The sequence below is a fragment of the Pristiophorus japonicus genome, unplaced genomic scaffold (genome assembly GCF_044704955.1).
Source record: "Pristiophorus japonicus isolate sPriJap1 unplaced genomic scaffold, sPriJap1.hap1 HAP1_SCAFFOLD_158, whole genome shotgun sequence".
Classification (NCBI taxonomy): domain Eukaryota; kingdom Metazoa; phylum Chordata; class Chondrichthyes; family Pristiophoridae; genus Pristiophorus; species Pristiophorus japonicus.
The window spans coordinates 789,997-807,281 of record NW_027251257.1 but is presented as its reverse complement, the minus strand read 5'-3'; the positions used below and the strand labels follow the sequence as shown (position 1 = coordinate 807,281).

At 45.4% G+C, this 17,285-nt stretch overlaps 1 pseudogene; it reads right to left on the bottom strand.

Moving 5' to 3' along the window:
- Positions 1-2,013: 2,013 nt before the first annotated feature.
- The window catches only part of LOC139243034 (zinc finger protein 850-like), a 31,894-nt pseudogene continuing 16,622 nt past the window's right edge, over positions 2,014-17,285 (bottom strand).

Here is a 17,285-nt window from a genome sequence, read left to right as displayed (position 1 = left end):
CCAATCCTCTATCCACATTAATATATTACCACCAACCGCATGATGTTAAACGCCAGCCCAGTTATGAAGGCGGATTGCAAAAGTTTCTATAGATATGTAAAGAGAAAAAGGTTAGTAAAGACAAATGTAGGTCCCCTGCAGTCAGAATCAGGGGAAGTCATAACGGGGAACAAAGAAATGGCAGACCAATTGAACAAGTACTTTGGTTCGGTATTCACTAAGGAGGACACAAACAACCTTCCGGATATAAAAGGGGTCAGAGGGTCTATTAAGGAGGAGGAACTGAGGGAAATCTTTATTAGTCGGGAAATTGTGTTGGGGAAATTGATGGGATTGAAGGCCGATAAATCCCCAGGGCCTGATGGACTGCATCCCAGAGTACTTAAGGAGGTGGCCTTGGAAATAGTGGATGCGTTGACAGTCATTTTCCAACATTCCATTGACTCTGGATCAGTTCCTATGGAGTGGAGGGTAGCCAATGTAACCCCACTTTTTAAAAAAGGAGGGAGAGAGAAAGCAGGGAATTATAGACCGGTCAGCCTGACCTCAGTAGTGGGTAAAATGATGGAATCAATTATTAAGGATGTCATAGCAGTGCATCTGGAAAATGGTGACATGATAGGTCCAAGTCAGCATGGATTTGTGAAAGGGAAATCATGCTTGACAAATCTTCTGGAATTTTTTGAGGATGTTTCCAGTAAAGTGGACAAAGGAGAACCAGTTGATGTGGTATATTTGGACTTTCAGAAGGCTTTCGACAAGGTCCCACACAAGAGATTAATGTGCAAAGTTAAAGCACATGGGATTGGGGGTAGTGTGCTGACGTGGATTGAGAACTGGTTGTCAGACAGGAAGCAAAGAGTAGGAGTAAACGGGTACTTTTCAGAATGGCAGGCAGTGACTAGTGGGGTGCCACAAGGTTTTGTGCTGGGGCCCCAGCTGTTTATATTGTACATTAATGATTTAGACGAGGGGATTAAATGCAGTATCTCCAAATTTGCGGATGACACTAAGTTGGGTGGCAGTGTGAGCTGCGAGTAGGATGCTATTAGGCTGCAGAGTGACTTGGATAGGTTAGGTGAATGGGCAAATGCATGGCAGATGAAGTATAATGTGAATAAATGTGAGGTTATCCACTTTGGTGGTAAAAACAGAGAGACAGACTATTATCTGAATGGTGACAGATTAGGAAAAGGGAAGGTGCAACGAGACCTGGGTGTCATGGTGCATCAGTCATTGAAGGTTAGCATGCAGGTACAGCAGGCGGTTAAGAAAGCAAATGGCATGTTGGCCTTCATAGCGAGGGGATTTGAATACAGGGGCAGGGAGGTGTTGCTACAGTTGTACAGGGCCTAGGTGAGGCCACACCTGGAGTATTGTGTACAGTTTTGGTTTCCTAACTTGAGGAAGGACATTCTTGCTATTGAGGGAGTGCCGCGAAGATTCACCAGACTGATTCCCGGGATGGCAGGACTGACCTATCAAGAAAGACTGGATCAACTGGGCTTGTATTCACTGGAGTTCAGAAGAATGAGAGGGGACCTCATGGAAACGTTTAAAATTCTGACGGGTTTAGATAGGTTAGATGCAGGAAGAATGTTCCCAATGTTGGGGAAGTCCAGGACCAGGGGTCACAGTCTGAGGATAAGGGGTAAGCCATTTAGGACCGAGATGAGGAGAAACTTCTTCACCCAGAGAGTGGTGAACCTGTGGAATTCTCTACCACAGAAAGTAGTTGAGGCCAATTCACTAAGTATATTCAAAAGGGAGTTAGATGAAGTCCTTACTACTCGGGGGATCAAGGGTTATGGCGAGAAAGCAGGAAGGGGGTACTGAAGTTTCATGTTCAGCCATGAACTCATTGAATGGCGGTGCAGGCTAGAAGGGCTGAATGGCCTGCTCCTGCACCTATTTTCTATGTTTCTATCAGCAGTAATAAACCGCAACTGACAGAATGAACACGATTCAGTCCTTGATGCGATTAAAAGCAGCAATAACAGCAGAATCCAACCCTGCAGTCACTTGTGAGATCGCTGGTGTCTCAGCAGGTGGGATGACTGAGTGAATCTCTTCCCACACTCAGAGCAGGTGAACGGCCTGTCCCCGGTGTGAACTCACTGATGTGCCAGCAAGTCAGATGACTGAATGAATCTCTTCCCACACTCAGAGCAGGTGAATGGTATCTCCCCAGTGTGAATTCGCCGGTGTATCAGCAGGCTGGATGACTGAGTGAATTCCTTCCCACACTCAGAGCAGGTGAACGGTCTCTCACCAATGGGAAATCGCTTGTGTCTCAGCAGGGTGGATGAATCAGTGAAATCCTTCCACACTCAGAGCAGGTGAACAGCCTCTCCCCAGTGTGAACTCGCCGATGTGTTTCCAGCTGGGACGGGTAGTTGAAACGTTTCCCAAAATCCCCACATTTACACGGTTTGTCCCAGTGTGACTGCGCTTGTGTCTCTCCAGGTTGGATGATCGGCTGAAGCCTTGTCCACACACAGAGCACGTGTACCGTTTCTCCCCACTGTGAATGGTGCTTTTTGCTTCCATGATCAAAGGCCAATGATATTCCGGTTCCGGTGAATCGAGTAACTCTGTCTGAACCTGATGTGATGTTTGGTTTGAGCTGTCATTCTATAAATCCTCCCCTTTTAACACACTGTAAAATAAATTTGAAACAGGACAAAGGGAGGGTGAGAGAGCCCACATAAACACAAAGGCATGGTGTGAAATTGAGTTTAATAAACCTGGCCGGCACTAGAAACAGTAACCATGAAAGCTGATGGATTGTCGTAAAAACCCAACTGGTCACTAATATCCTTCAGGGTAGCGAACCCACCTCCCTTGACAGTCCCACATGGGAAATTGTTGGTCCCACTGGGGATTAAACCCAGCAGTTTTTCTCCCCTCTGCAAACTGATGCAACAAACAGACAGGCGGCCAGGGGCCGACTTCTGCATCCAGCGCCCACCCTGACACAGAGCGGCTGGGAATTGCCGGGCCTGCTGTATAAATGCAAGTTGTTGTTTTCCTGTTGTGGAGGAGGCACTGCCCCCGGGATTTGCTGGCGCCAGGCCCAGCGGCTCTGACTCAGGCCTGAGAGCCGCACTTGGTGTTGCCCGGGGCCCGGCGACTGAGACTCGGGCCCTGTAAATGGGGATGCCAATCCCAGGACTGTACATGGGGATTCTAACCCTGGGACTGTACATGGGGATTCCAACCCTGGGACTGTACATGAGGATTCCAACCCTGGGACTGTACGTGGGGATTGCAACCCTGAGACTCTCCGTGGGAATTCCAACCCTGGGACTGTACATGGGGATTCCAACCCAAGGAGTGAACTGCTCTGGGGCTTCTTAGTTACAATTGTGTGGGACGTAAACCATAAGGTCGGCGCTAAGCAGAGCCTTTAATAGAGATGGTGAGAAATCCGAGGTGTTTTATTCTCTCAAAATATCAAGACATTTCTTTACCCACTAGGACTGGTTGGAAATACACTGATTTCACTCACTTTTTTCCTGCAGCAAGATAGCCGCGCATGCGCGTTGTGACTCACTTAATCAAAATGGCGGAGCGTTGAACTTGCCTTCCTGTACAAAGATGGCCATCGTTATCCTGGGCGTGTGAACGGGAGAAAGCACCGAAGCTACAACTGCCGATACTCCGATTATTATTCCAGGCTTGCGGCGGGCACCAGTTGTTTATGAAGCTTGCTCCACTCCCCGCTGGACCATTACTCCCCTCCGTCCTGCTCAAAATGATCACTTTTGTGGAACGCAGGTTTCGTGGACCGCCTCCACTATTACACGCACCGCACATGCTCCAAACCCAGCCAGGACTCGCGCCTGCGCACTGAGCTCCTGTAGTCTGGGTGCAGCACATTTTCTCCCGCGGGGAATGCTGGGTCATTACCCTGCACTTGAGAGGCTGCATTGGTGAATAAATATGATTTGCTGGGATTGTATTGGGCACTGAACCATGTTCATTCTGGCAGTTATTGTTTGTTTCTGGTGATCTTAATAATCCCTATATCTGAGCTGAAGATTAATATCCTGTATAAATATTGAATACATCAGCTTGTTTCAAACACAGTGTGTTGAATATTGGATTTATCCATAATAAGAGGACTCTAATTCATGTTCTGTTACCGACTGTTCCATTTGGGCCTTTTCTTACTCCAGATTATTTCACTTCTCACCCAGTTCATCTTTTACGACATCAAATCGCAAGGTTGTTCTGTTTGAGTATACAGCTTGTGGGTGACATCGACTGAACTGGTGTGTCTCACTTTACACACACCTGATGTTTCTTTCAATCAACCATAGAAAGAATTATCTTGCTTAAGACTGTAAATCTGTTATTTTGTATATTGTTTAATGCTTTTTGAATGCAGTTACTGCATGTAATAGTCTTTGAAATGTATGCTCTTTGTAATTGACTTTGCTGATTTTGATAGTTTTGTTGATATAAGTACTTGTTACTAACGTACCTTGCAGTATTTCTTGCAACAAGATAATTGTTTAAATACTTCCATCATCAGGTCTTTAGTTGCCCCACTGATCCGTCAACAATCCTTGCTTAGGGCCTGGTGTTTGGGTGCAGGTTTCATGGTTAGTGGCTGTGGTTATTTGTTAGGAATGGGATTAGTGGTTGGGGTAGTCAATAGGCACCTGGGAATCCCTGGCCAAAGACCACCATAAGTGGAGGAAGAGCATCCGGGAGGGCAATGAGCACCTTGAATCTCGTCGCCGAGAACATGCAGAAAACAAGTGCAGACAGCGGAAGGAGCGTGTGGCAAACCAGACTCCCCACCCACCCTTTCCTTCACAACTGTCTGTCCCACCTGTGCCAGCGACTGTAATTCCCGTATTGGACTGTACAGTCACCTGAGAACTCACTTTTAGAGTGGAAGCAAGTCTTCCTCGATTTTGAGAGATTGTCTATGATGATAATGATGAGGCTTAGGAGAAAGTGATTAACTTGGAAAGCATTATTGACAATATAAGTGTCATTGGTTGAGCCCTTTTTCATTTTATGCTTTTAACCTCATGCAGGCGAGTCTCAAAACAGCCTCATAAACTGTACCTTCTTTCCTGCAAGCCTCATTTCCTCCCTTCCAACACATCTCTACAAATCTCACCGAACATTTAATTAGGGGCATTAGATTTGGGGATTTTGGAACAAGAACAGATGGATACATTTGTTGTGCTGGATACATCCAATTATTAGCCTGTCTGAAAAGTGCTTCTGACAATAACCAATAACCTAATTCACGCTATTCCTCCTCCCACTGCCTGGGGGAATAGAGCAGATATTTAAATGGACAGAAACTCCCCTTTCTCTGAATATTTAGAGTTAAAGGGACAGTCCAGTTTATCTTAGGGTGTCAGGCAACTTCATGAACCGAGCTCCCATTAACAGTCAGTCCCTTTATACTGTGCAGTGATTGTAGAGGTGTCAATTTCAGTGACTTGAGCCTTTCTAAAATATCTCACTGTTTTTGATTATCCATTGTATAATTGTATAATTTTGTATAATTTGGAAAGACTTCAGAATTGAGCAGTGTGACGAAGATTTCATTTAAGGGTGGAGTAAAATTTGTTTCAAAATATTCTATTCTCACGCACCCCCAACCCCCAAATTTTAGAACAAACTGCTGTACTGACTTGGAAGGTCCCAAGTTCGATCCTAGATCTGGGCTGTTAGCTGATCTCAGCCAAGGCAGCAGTTTACGGCTATAATTGGAACCAGTACCATTGGGCTAAATAAGAGATTAAAAAATCAGCTAGTGCCCCTGCTCTTCATACTGATCCAGTGACCTCAACTGTGTGGATGTCATTGGAGGACAGGATTTGAGGCTGAGTTGCCTGCCACAGTGGAAATCCTGTTGGCACTCACTGAGTTGACTGAGGCACTAGAGCTTAAGTAATGTTTGTGGAATTGCACCCAGTACTTTTCTGTACTTTCTGGAGATAATAAATCTCAGATGCTGAAATGACATTTTTAAAAGCCAGCAAAGAACATTGGTTATAATCTACCAAAATTCCCTGGGTGCTGGGGCGGTCTCAGCAGATTGGAAACCCGTAAATGTAACACCCTTATCAAAAAAGGAGACAGACAAAAAGCAGGAAACTATAGACCAGTTAGCGTAACAGCTGTCTTTGGGAAAAAGCTGGAGTACATTATTAAGGAAGCAGTAGCGGGACAATTGGAAAATGAAATCATGTTTGACAAATTCTTTGAGGATGTAACAAGCAGGGTGGATAAGGTGGACCCAGTGGATGAGGTGTATTTGGATTTTCAGAAGGCATTCGATAAGATGACACATAAGAGGTTACTGCACAAGATAAAAGCTCAGGGGTTGGGGGTAATATATTCATATGGATAGAGGATTGGCCAACTAATAGAAAACAGAGATTCGGGATAAATTGGTAATTTTCCAGTTGGCAAACAGTGGCTAGTGGGGTGCCAAAGGAATCAGTGCTGGGCCCTTGAATATTTACAATCTATATTAATGATTTGGATGAAGCGACCGAGTGTAAAGTAGCCAAGTTTGCTGATGATACAAAGATAGGTGGGAAAACAAATTGTGAGGAGGACATGACAAATCTGCAAAGGGATAGACAGGCTAAGTAAGTGGGCAAAAATTTGGCAGATGAAATATAATGTGGGAAAATGTGAGGTTATCCACTTTGACAGAAAAAATAGAAAAGCAAATTATAATTTAAATGGAGAAAAATTGCAAAGTGTTGCAGTACAGAGGGACCTGGGGGTCCTTGTGCATGAAACACAAGAAGTTAGTATGTAGGTACAGCAATAATCAGGAAGGCAAATGGAATGTTGGTCTTTATTGCAAGAGGGATAGAGCATAAAAGCAGAGAAGTCCTGCTGCAACTGTACAGGGTATTGGTGAGGCCACACCTTGATGACTGCATAGAGCTTTGGTCTCTGTATTTAAGGAGGGAAATACTTGCATTGAAGGCTATTCAGAGAAGGTTCACTAGGTTGATTCTGGAGATGAGGGGGTTGACTTATGAGGATAGATTGAGTAGGTTGGGACTATACACACTGGAGTTCAGAAGAATGAGAGGTGATCTTATTGAAACTTATAAGATAATGAGGGGACTCAACAAGGTGGATGCAGAGAGGATATTTCTACTCATAGGGGAAACTAAAACTAGAGGACATAGTCTTAGACTAAGGGGCCGCACATTTAAAGCTGAAATGAGGAGAACTCTCAGAGGGTTGTAAATCTATGGAGTTCTTGGCCCCAGAGAGCTGTGGAAGCTCGCTCATTGAATATATTTAAGGCGGAGATAGACAGATTTTTGAACGATAAGGGGATAAGTGGTTATGGGGAGCGGGCAGAGAATTGGAGCTCAGTCCATGATCAGATCAGCAATGATCTTATTGAATGGTGCAGTAGGCTCAAGGGGCCAAATGGTCTACTCTTGCTCCTATTTCATATGTTCTTATGAATGTTGATTTTAGACAGTGAGGATGGAGGAAGAGTATCTAGAATAAGGAATTTACAGGTTAGGAGGGACAGAATGTTGTATAGAATCTAGAATTGCCTGTTCTGAATTTCTATCCTGTACTTACAGTAACAATGTTAGTAACCACCATTTATTTGCAGGGTATTAGAAGGGGAAGATCTGCAGCTGGGAAACTCAAACCAAACATCGTGTCAAGATTTGAGATTCCCGGATTGATCAGGATCACCTTATCATCAGCCTTTGTAAAAATACCAATCACAGTGGGGAGAAACAGGAACATGTTGTGTGTGTGGATACACCTTCAACCAATCGTTCAGCCTGTGAGACTGGTGATCCCACCTGACTCAACACTGTAAATGTGGGGACAGTGGGAATGGATGATGTTGTGTATATAAAGTGATTCAGTCTCATCTCACCAACTGACATTCGAGGAGTTAGATAACAGACTTTCTCCTGTGAATATAGAGCTGGTTTATTGGCCCGTGATGTGTTTACTTGTTCATCTTGGTGACTCTAAATCTGTGCTAATTATTTGATGTGATCGGTTTACTTGTACATATTTTTATGCATTTGTTGAGTGGATTCAAATTTAAATTGAAACCAGGTTTGCAGGTGTGATGCTAAAGGCCTACTCCTGCTCCTATTTATTTTTCTTATATTCTTTTGTCCTTCCCATCCACTCCATCTGGGACCCTCATAATTTCATACACCTCAATTAAGTTGACCCTCAGCCTCCTCTATCCCAAAGAAAATAACATCAGCCCATCCAAACTTTCCTCATAGCTAAAATTCTTCAGTCCAGCTAACATCCTCATAAATCTCCTCTGTACCCTCTCCAGTGCAATCATATATTTCCTTTAATGTGGTGACCAGAACTGTGTGATTACGGTAGCTGTGGCCTAACTAGTGTTTTACATAGTTCTAGCATAACCTCCAGAGGGAGGTGGGAGTCTGGAACTTACTGCCTGAAAGAGTAGTAGAGGCAGAAACCCTCATCACGTTTACCAAAGTACTTGGATATGCACTGGAAGTGCCGTAACCTGCAGGACTACGGACCAAGAGCTGGAAAGTGGGATTAGGTTGGATAGCTCTTTTTCAGCCGCACAGACACGATGGGCCGAATGGTCACCTTCTGTGTTGTAAACTGCTATCACTCCATGACACCAATCTCCTCCTGTCTGATATAAACCCACCATCATCATCATAGGAGGTCCCTCGAAGTCGAGGATGACTTGCTTCCACATTAAAAATGAGGTCTCAGATGTCTGTTGAGTCCAATGCGGGAGCTACAGTTTCTGCTGCAGGATGGACAGACGTTTGTTTGAAAATACGTTGGTTGAAGTGCCGGTTTGTTGAAGTGCTTGGGTTGTCGTGCGCTCCTTCCATCGTATGCGCTTGGTCTCTGCTTGCTTCAGCTGAAGAGACTTGAAGTGCTCGATGCCTTCATGGATTATTCTCTTCCACTTTGAGCAATCTTGCACCAGGGAATCGCAGGTGTCGGTGGGGATGTGGAACTTCTATAAGGAGGCCTTGAGGCTCGCCTTGAAGCATTTCCCCTGCCCCCCTGGGGCTCGCTTGCCGTGTTGAAGCTCCGAGCAGAGCGCTTGCTCTGGGAGTCTCGTATCGGGCATATGGATGATGTGGGTCCATCAGATACAACAAGTAATCAGGAAGGTAAATGGAATGCTGGCCTTTATTGCAAGGGGGATGGAGTATAAAAGTAGGGAAGTCCTGCTACAACTGTACAGGGCGTTAGTAAGACCACACCTGAAGTACTGCACACAGTTTTGGTCTGGACTTGTCTCCATTCCCATGCCGAGGGGATTGCAACACCAGACGGGAGGGACAACATTTAGGGACATGGATTCCCCACCAATTCCCATTCCCCTTCTTTCTGGTGGATAATGGAGGGGCCACTGTGTGTAATGTACAAATCAGTAAGATTTGTCAGCAAGCTCTTTCTAATTGGAGATTTTATTCAGTGGAAACTTTTATACTATTGTAGATTTTGAACAAAGATCAATTTAGCATTGTAGTAAAAGTTCATAATTTTATTGCAAACTAAATTTCTGTTGAGAGTCACTGAATTAAAGGGAATAATAACACACAGCATTTCTTAAATGGACACTACAGCCCCGAGAACACAATCAGCAATATATCCAGAATATTAAAGCCCAGCCCAGTTATAGGGTTATTATCGGCAGAAACAAACCCCAACTGTCAGAATGAACATGGTTCAGTCGGGATGTGATTAACAGCAGCAATAACAGCAGGTTCCAACCCCTGCAGTCACTTGTGAACTCGCTGATGTGTCAGCAGGTTGGATGACTGATTGAATCTCTTCCCACACACGGAGCAGCTGAACGGCCTCTCCCCAGTGTGAACTCGCTGATGTGTCAGCAGATGGGATGAGCAAATGAATCGCTTCCCACACTCAGAGCAGGAGAACGGCCTCTCCCCAGTGTGAACTCGCTGGTGTATCAGCAGGTCGGATGACCGAGTGAATCCCTTCCCACACAATGAGCAGGTGAATGGTCTCTCCCCAGTGTGAACTCGCTGGTGTGTCCGCAGGGTAGATGACTGAGTGAATCCCTTTGCACAGTGAGAGCAGGTGAACGGTCTCTCCCCAGTGTGAACTCGCTGGTGAGTTACAAGGTGGGATGAACAAGTGAATCCTTTCCCACACACGGGGCAAGTGAACGGCCTCTCCCCAGTATGATTGCGTCGATGAATTTCCAGCGCAGACGGTGACCTGAATATCTTCCCACAGTCCCCACATTCCCACAGTTTCTCTGTGGTGCGGGTATCCTTGTGACTCTCCAGGATGGACGATCAGTTGAAGCCTCGCCCACACACACAACACGTTTACAGTTTCTCCCCGCTGTGAATGGTGTGATGTTTTTTAAGGCTGTATAACTAGTTAAAGCTCTTTCCACAGGCATTACACTGGAACACTCTCACTCGGGTGTGTGTGTCTCGGTGCTTTTCCACACACACTGATATTTGAAATTTATTCCCACAGCAGAACAGGCAAACATTTCTCCTTCCACTTTCAAAGGCCGATGATATTCAGGTCCTGATGAATCGTTTGACTCCGTCAGATCTTGACGTGATGTTTGGTTTGTGTTTCCTGTCTAAAAATCTCCCCTTCTAATACGCTGTAAAAGGAGATAACAAAACTCATCACTGTCCGCACAAGACACAAATTCAGAATAGACACATCTAATTTCCATGGAACATTCTTTCCTCTCTTGTTCTTCCAAAGCTGTAAATCCCTGTCCCACACATTGTCCCTCCTGCTGTGCTGAAATCCAAATCAACACACATTTCTAGACTGTTTCTCCTCCACTCCCAGTTTTCACCACCAATTCTGACTGGGTTCAGTTCTACACGCACTGGTTCCCTTCTCTTTCCTCCCCTGAAGGTGCCGACTCTGGCTGGTTTCAGTGCTGCACTCACTGGCTCCTCTCCCTCTCCTCTGCAAAAGGTGCTGACTCTGGCTGGGTTCAGTTGTACACACACCAGTTTCTCTCCAATATGTGTCCCATATGCCCAATCTCTCTGTGCGAACCTCGACAGTGAGTGCCGACAGGCTATTCCACTGTTCTCACCTGATGCCTCACACATACATTTTCCAGCAGGGTCACTGGACCCTCATCCCAATTGCTCAGTGGGTAAAGGTGACACCCAGTGTGATTGAGTCATATTAACAGGACGGGCTCAGGTTTAATCCTGTCTGCATATCCTCCCCTTCTAATTCCCTTTAAAAGGAGTTTACAAAAGTTATCATTGTAAGTAGGAACATATGAACAGGAATAGACCATTCAGCTGATCAGTATCTTAACTCTGTCTACCTGCCTTGGTTCCATCACTCTTAATACACCTGCCTAAGAAAATCTATCTATCTCAGTTTTGGAATTTTCAAGTGGCTCCCAGTCTACGTTTTATGGGGAACAGAGTTCCAAATTTCTACTACCTTTTAAGAACATAAGAATGTGAGCAGGAGTAGGCCATACAGCCCCTCGAGCCTGCTGCGTCATTCAATAAGATCAAGGCTGATCTTGTACTTCAGCTCCATTTTCCCGCACTATCCCCATATCCCTGGATTCCTTTCATTCCAAACAGCTCTCTATCTCAGCCCTGAATATACTCAGCATCCACAGTCCTCTGAGGTAGAGAATTCCAAAGATTCACAACCCTCTGAGTACAGAAAGTTGTCCTCATCTCAGTCCTAAATGGCCGACCCCTTGTTCTGAGACTCTGATCCCTGGTTCTGGACTCTCGAGCCAAGAGAAACAGCCGCTCAGCATTAGTGTGAGGAAGCGTTTCCTGACATTAGCCCTGAACGGCCTGGCTCTGATTTTAAGGTTGTGTCCCCTTGTTGTGGACTCCTTCACCAGAGGAAATAGTTTCTCTCCATCCATCCTATCAACTCCTTTAATCATCTTAAACACCTCAATTAGATCATCCCATAATCTTCTATATTCAAGGGAATACAAGCCTAGTCTGTGCAACCTGTCCTCATAATTTTTACAGGATTAATAAATGATCTGAGTAAAGGATCCTCTTGGAAAGAGTGACCATAACATGGTAGAATTTCAAATTCAGTTGGAGGGTGAGGAAGTTGGATTTCAAACCAGTGTCCTAAGCTTAAATAAAGGAGACTACAAAGGTATGAAGGCAAAGTTGGCTAAAGTGGACTGGGAAAATAGATTTAAAGTGTAAGACGGTTGATGAGCAGTGGCCAGACATTGAAAGAGATATTTCATATCTCTCAACACAAATATATTCTAATGAGAAGGAAAGACTTGAAGAAAAGGGATAACCTTCCGTGGCTAACTAAGGAAATGAAGGATGGTATCAAATTGAAAACAATGGCATACAAAGTGGCCAAGATTAGTGGGAGGCCAGAGGATTGGGAAATTTTTAAAAACCAGCAAAGAACGACGAAAACAATAATAAAGAGAGAGTAGATAGATTATGAAAGTAAACTAGCAAGAAATATAAAAACAGATAGCAAGAGTTTCTACAAGTACATAAAAAGGAAGCGAGTGGCTAAAGTAAATGTTGGTCCCTTAGAGGATGAGACTGGGGAATTAATAATGGGGAACATGGAAATGGCAGAGACTTTGAACAAATATTTTGTGTCGGTCTTCATGGTAGAAGACACTAAAAACATCCCAATAATGGAAGATCAAGGGGCTATAGAGAGGGAGGAACTTAAAAAAAATCACTGTCACTAAAGAAGAAGTATTCTGTAAAATAATGGGACTAAAGGCGGACAAGTCTCCTGGACCTGATAGCTTGCATCCTAGGGTCTTAAAAGAATTGGCTGCAGAGATAGTGGATGCATTGGTTGTAATCTACCAAAATTCCCTGGATTCTATGGAGGTCCCAACGGATTGGAAAATCGCAAATGTAACGCCCCTATTTAAAAAAGAGGCAGATAGAAAGCAGGAAACTATAGACTAACATCTGTCATTGGGAAAATGCTGGAGTCCATTATTAAGGAAGCAGTAGTAGGACATTTGGAAAAGCATAATTCAGTCAAGCAGAGTCAGCATGGTTTCATGGAAGGGAAATCATGTTTGACAAATTTGGTGGAGTTCTTTGAGGATGTAACGAGAAGGGTGGATAAGGGGGAAGCAGTGGATATGGTGTATTTGGATTTCCAGAAGTCCACGGGTTAGGGTTAATGAATAGCTTGGATAGAGGATTGGCTAATGAACAGAAAACAGAGTCAGGATAAATCGATCATTTTCCTGTTGGCAAACAGTAACTAATGGAGTGCCACAGGGATCGGTGCTGGGGCCTCACTATTTACAATCTGTATTAATGATTTGGATGGAGGGACCGAGTGTAATGTAGCCAAGTTTGCTGATGATACAACCGTTCAGTGACAACCTTGACCCTTGCACCAGGGAGGCAACATACCAACCCTGGAGTCACGTCTGCAGCTGCAGAAGCACCTGCCTGTTCCCCTAACTATTGAAATCCCTATCACTATTGCTCTTCCACTCTTCTTCCTTCTCTCCTGTGCAGCTGAGCCACCCATGGTGCTGTGGACTTGGCGTGAGCTGCACTCCCCAGAGCAACCATCGTGCTCACCAGTATCCAGAACTGAAAAGCGGTTAGCGAGTCAGTGAAATCTTGCCCTACCTGCCTAGTCCTCCTTTTCTGTCTGGCGGTCTCCAATTCCCTCTATGCCTGCACACGTTTAAGCTGTGGGGTGACCACCTGCTGAACCGTGCTTTCCTCGAAGTTCTCAGCGTCGCAGATGCACTGCAGTGACGCTAGCAGCCGCACAGCTCCAGAACCCGGGGCTCGAGCTGCTCCAGCTGGTGATACTTCCCACAACATGGTCATCGAGGACTTCCCACATGGCCCAGGGTGTACATTCCATGGACTGACCTACCCTGCCCAGGGTGTACATTCCATGGACTGACCTACCCTGCCCAGGGTGTACATTCCATGGACTGACCTACCCTGCCCAGGGTGTACATTCCATGGACTGACCTACACTGCCCAGGATGTACATTCCATGGACTGACCTACCCTGCCCAGGATGTACATTCCATGGACTGACCTACCCTGCCCAGAGTGTACATTCCATGGACTGACCTACCCTGCCCAGGGTGTACATTCCATGGACTGATCTACCCTGCCCAGGGTGTACATTCCATGGGACTGACCTACCCTGCCCAGGGTGTACATTCCATGGACTGACCTACCCTGCCCAGGGTGTACATTCCATGGACTGACCTACCCTACCCAGGGTGTACATTCCATGGACTGACCTACCCTATCCAGGGTGTACATTCCATGGACTGACCTACCCTGCCCAGGGTGTACATTCCATGGGACTGACCTACCCTACCCAGGATGTACATTCCATGGGACTGAGCTGCCCTGCCCAGGGTGTACATTCCATGGACTGACCTATCCTGCCCAGGGTGTACATTCCGTGGGACTGACCTACCCTGCCCAGGGTGTACATTCCGTGGGACTGACCTACCCTGCCCAGGGTGTACATTCCATGGACTGACCTACCCTGCCCAGGGTGTACATTCCGTGGGACTGACCTACCCTGCCCAGGGTGTACATTCCATGGACTGACCTACCCTGCCCAGGGTGTACATTCCATGGACTGACCTACCCTGCCCAGGGTGTACATTCCGTGGGACTGACCTACCCTGCCCAGGGTGTACATTCCATGGACTGACCTACCCTGCCCAGGGTGTACATTCCATGGACTGACCTACCCTGCCCAGGGTGTACATTCCATGGACTGACCTACCCTGCCCAGGATGTACATTCCATGGGACTGAGCTGCACTGCCCTGCCAGGATCGAAATTCTGAACAGACAGTTCTAGTTTATCTGGAATATTCTTTCCTCTCTTGCTTCTCCTCAGCTGTGGCATTAATCCCACTCCCCTGTTCTTGCCTCAAAACTCTGCAAATCTTTCCAACTCAAATCCCTTTTAAAAGTAACGTGTGAATCTGCTTCCACCACCCTTACAGGCAGTGCGTTCCAGGCCATAACCACTCACAGCTTAATTTTATGCCCTCATGCAGCATCAGGTTCATTTGCCAATCACCTTAAATCCGTGTCCTCTGGTTACCGACCTTTCTGACACTGAAGATTGTTTCTGCTTATTATATAATTATAGAAATTTACAGCACGGAAGGAGAACATTTCGGCCCATCGTGTCCGCACCAGTCGGCAAAGAGCTATCCAGCCTAATCCCACTTTCCAGCTCTTGGTCCATAGCCTTGTAGGTTATGGCAATTTAAGTGCACATCCAAATATTTATAAATGTGGTGAGGGTTTCTGCCTCTACCGCCCTTTCAGGCAGTGAGTTTCAGACCCCACCACCCTCTGGGTGCAGAAATTTCTCCTCAAATTGCATCTAAACCTCTTACCAATTACATTAAATCTATGCCCACTGGTTGTTAACCCCTCTGCGAAGGAAAATAGGTCCTTCCTATCCACTCTAACTAGGCCTCTCATAATTTTATACACATTAAGTTATCCCCTCAGATTCCTCTGTTCCAAAGAAAACAAACCCAGCCTATTAAGAGAGTTAGTGGGCTGGAAGAGATTATAGAGAAAGGGAGGGGAGAGATTTGAACAAGAGGATGAGTATTTTAAATGCTGATGCTACCAGCCATCTTGCCCACCCAGCATGTGATTCACTACCAACAGGAAGGATGTTACTTTAACTACTACAAATGCATAATGAGGGGAAATCAATCTCTGTACCTTTAACTAACAGCGACATGGAAAGAGGGAATTGACTGACCTTTAAACACCTAGTCCACTTGGTACTGAAGTGTCTGAGCCTCATAATAGGATTTAAATGTTAAAGGATAAATTGTTTAACGGGTTCATACTGACCCACCTGACAGGCCGACTCACGATCCACCCCTCAAGCACCGCGATTGGTTGCAGAACACGCTGATCCCTGAGCCTGTACATGGGGATTCTAACCCTGGGACTGTACATGGGGATTCTAACCCTGGGACTCCACATGGGGATTCTAACCCTGGGACTCCACATGGGGATTCTAACCCTGGGACTCCACATGGGGATTCTAACCCTGGGACTGTATATGGGAATTCCAGGCCTGGGACTGTATATGGTGATTCTAACCCTGGGTCTGGACATGGGGATTCTAACCCTAGGACTGTACATGTGGATTCTAACCCAGTGAGTGAACAGCTCTGGGGCTTTTTTGTTACTTGTGTGGGACATAAACCGTAAATGAAGGGGAAGCCATATTTGACAAATTTGCTGGAATTCTTTGAGGATATAATTAACATGATGGATAAAGGGGAACCAGTGGATGTGGTGTATTTGGACTTCCGGAAGACATTTGCCAAGGTGCCACATAAAAGGTTACTGCACAAGATAAATGATCATGGGGTTGGGGGTAATATATTAGCATGGATAGAGGATTGGTTAACTAACAGAAAATAGAGAGTCGGGATAAATGGTTCATTCTTGGGTTGGCAATCAGTAACTAGTGGGGTGCCACAGGGATTAGTGCTGGGAGCCCAACTATTTACAATCTATATTAACAACTTGGATGAAGGGACCGAGTGTAATGTAGTCAAGTTTGCTGACGATACAAAGATACAAGGACTAGCAATATGTGAAGAGAACACAAAAAACCTGCAAAAGGACATAGACAGGCTAAGTGAGTGGGCAAAAATTTGGCAGATGGAGTATAATGTTGAAAAGTATGAGGTTATGCACTTTGGCAGAAAAAAATCGAGGAGCATGTTATTATTTAAAAGGAGAAAAATTGCAAAGTGCTGCAGTATAGTGGGACCGAGGGGTCCTGGTGCATGAAACACAAAAAGTTAGTATACAGGTCCAGCAAGTGATCAGGAAGGCGAATGGAAGGCCTGTGTACAGTTTTGGTTTCCGTATTTAAGAAAAGATATACTTGCTTTGGAGGCAGTTCAGAGAATGTTCACTAGTCTGATTCTGGAGATGACATGAGGAAAGGTTGAGAAGGTTGGGCCTCTACTCATTGGAATTCAGAAGAATGAGAGGTGATCTTATCGAAATAAATAAGATGACAAGGTGGAAGCAGAGAGGATGTTTCCACAGATAGGGGAGATTAGAACGAGGGAGCATAATTTTAGAATAAAGGGCTGCCCATTTAAAACTGTGAGAAGGAGAAATTTCTTCTCTCAGAGGGTTGTAAATCTATGGCACTCGCTGCCTCAGAGAGCTGTAGAAGCTGGGACATTGAATACATCTGAGACAGAGATAGACA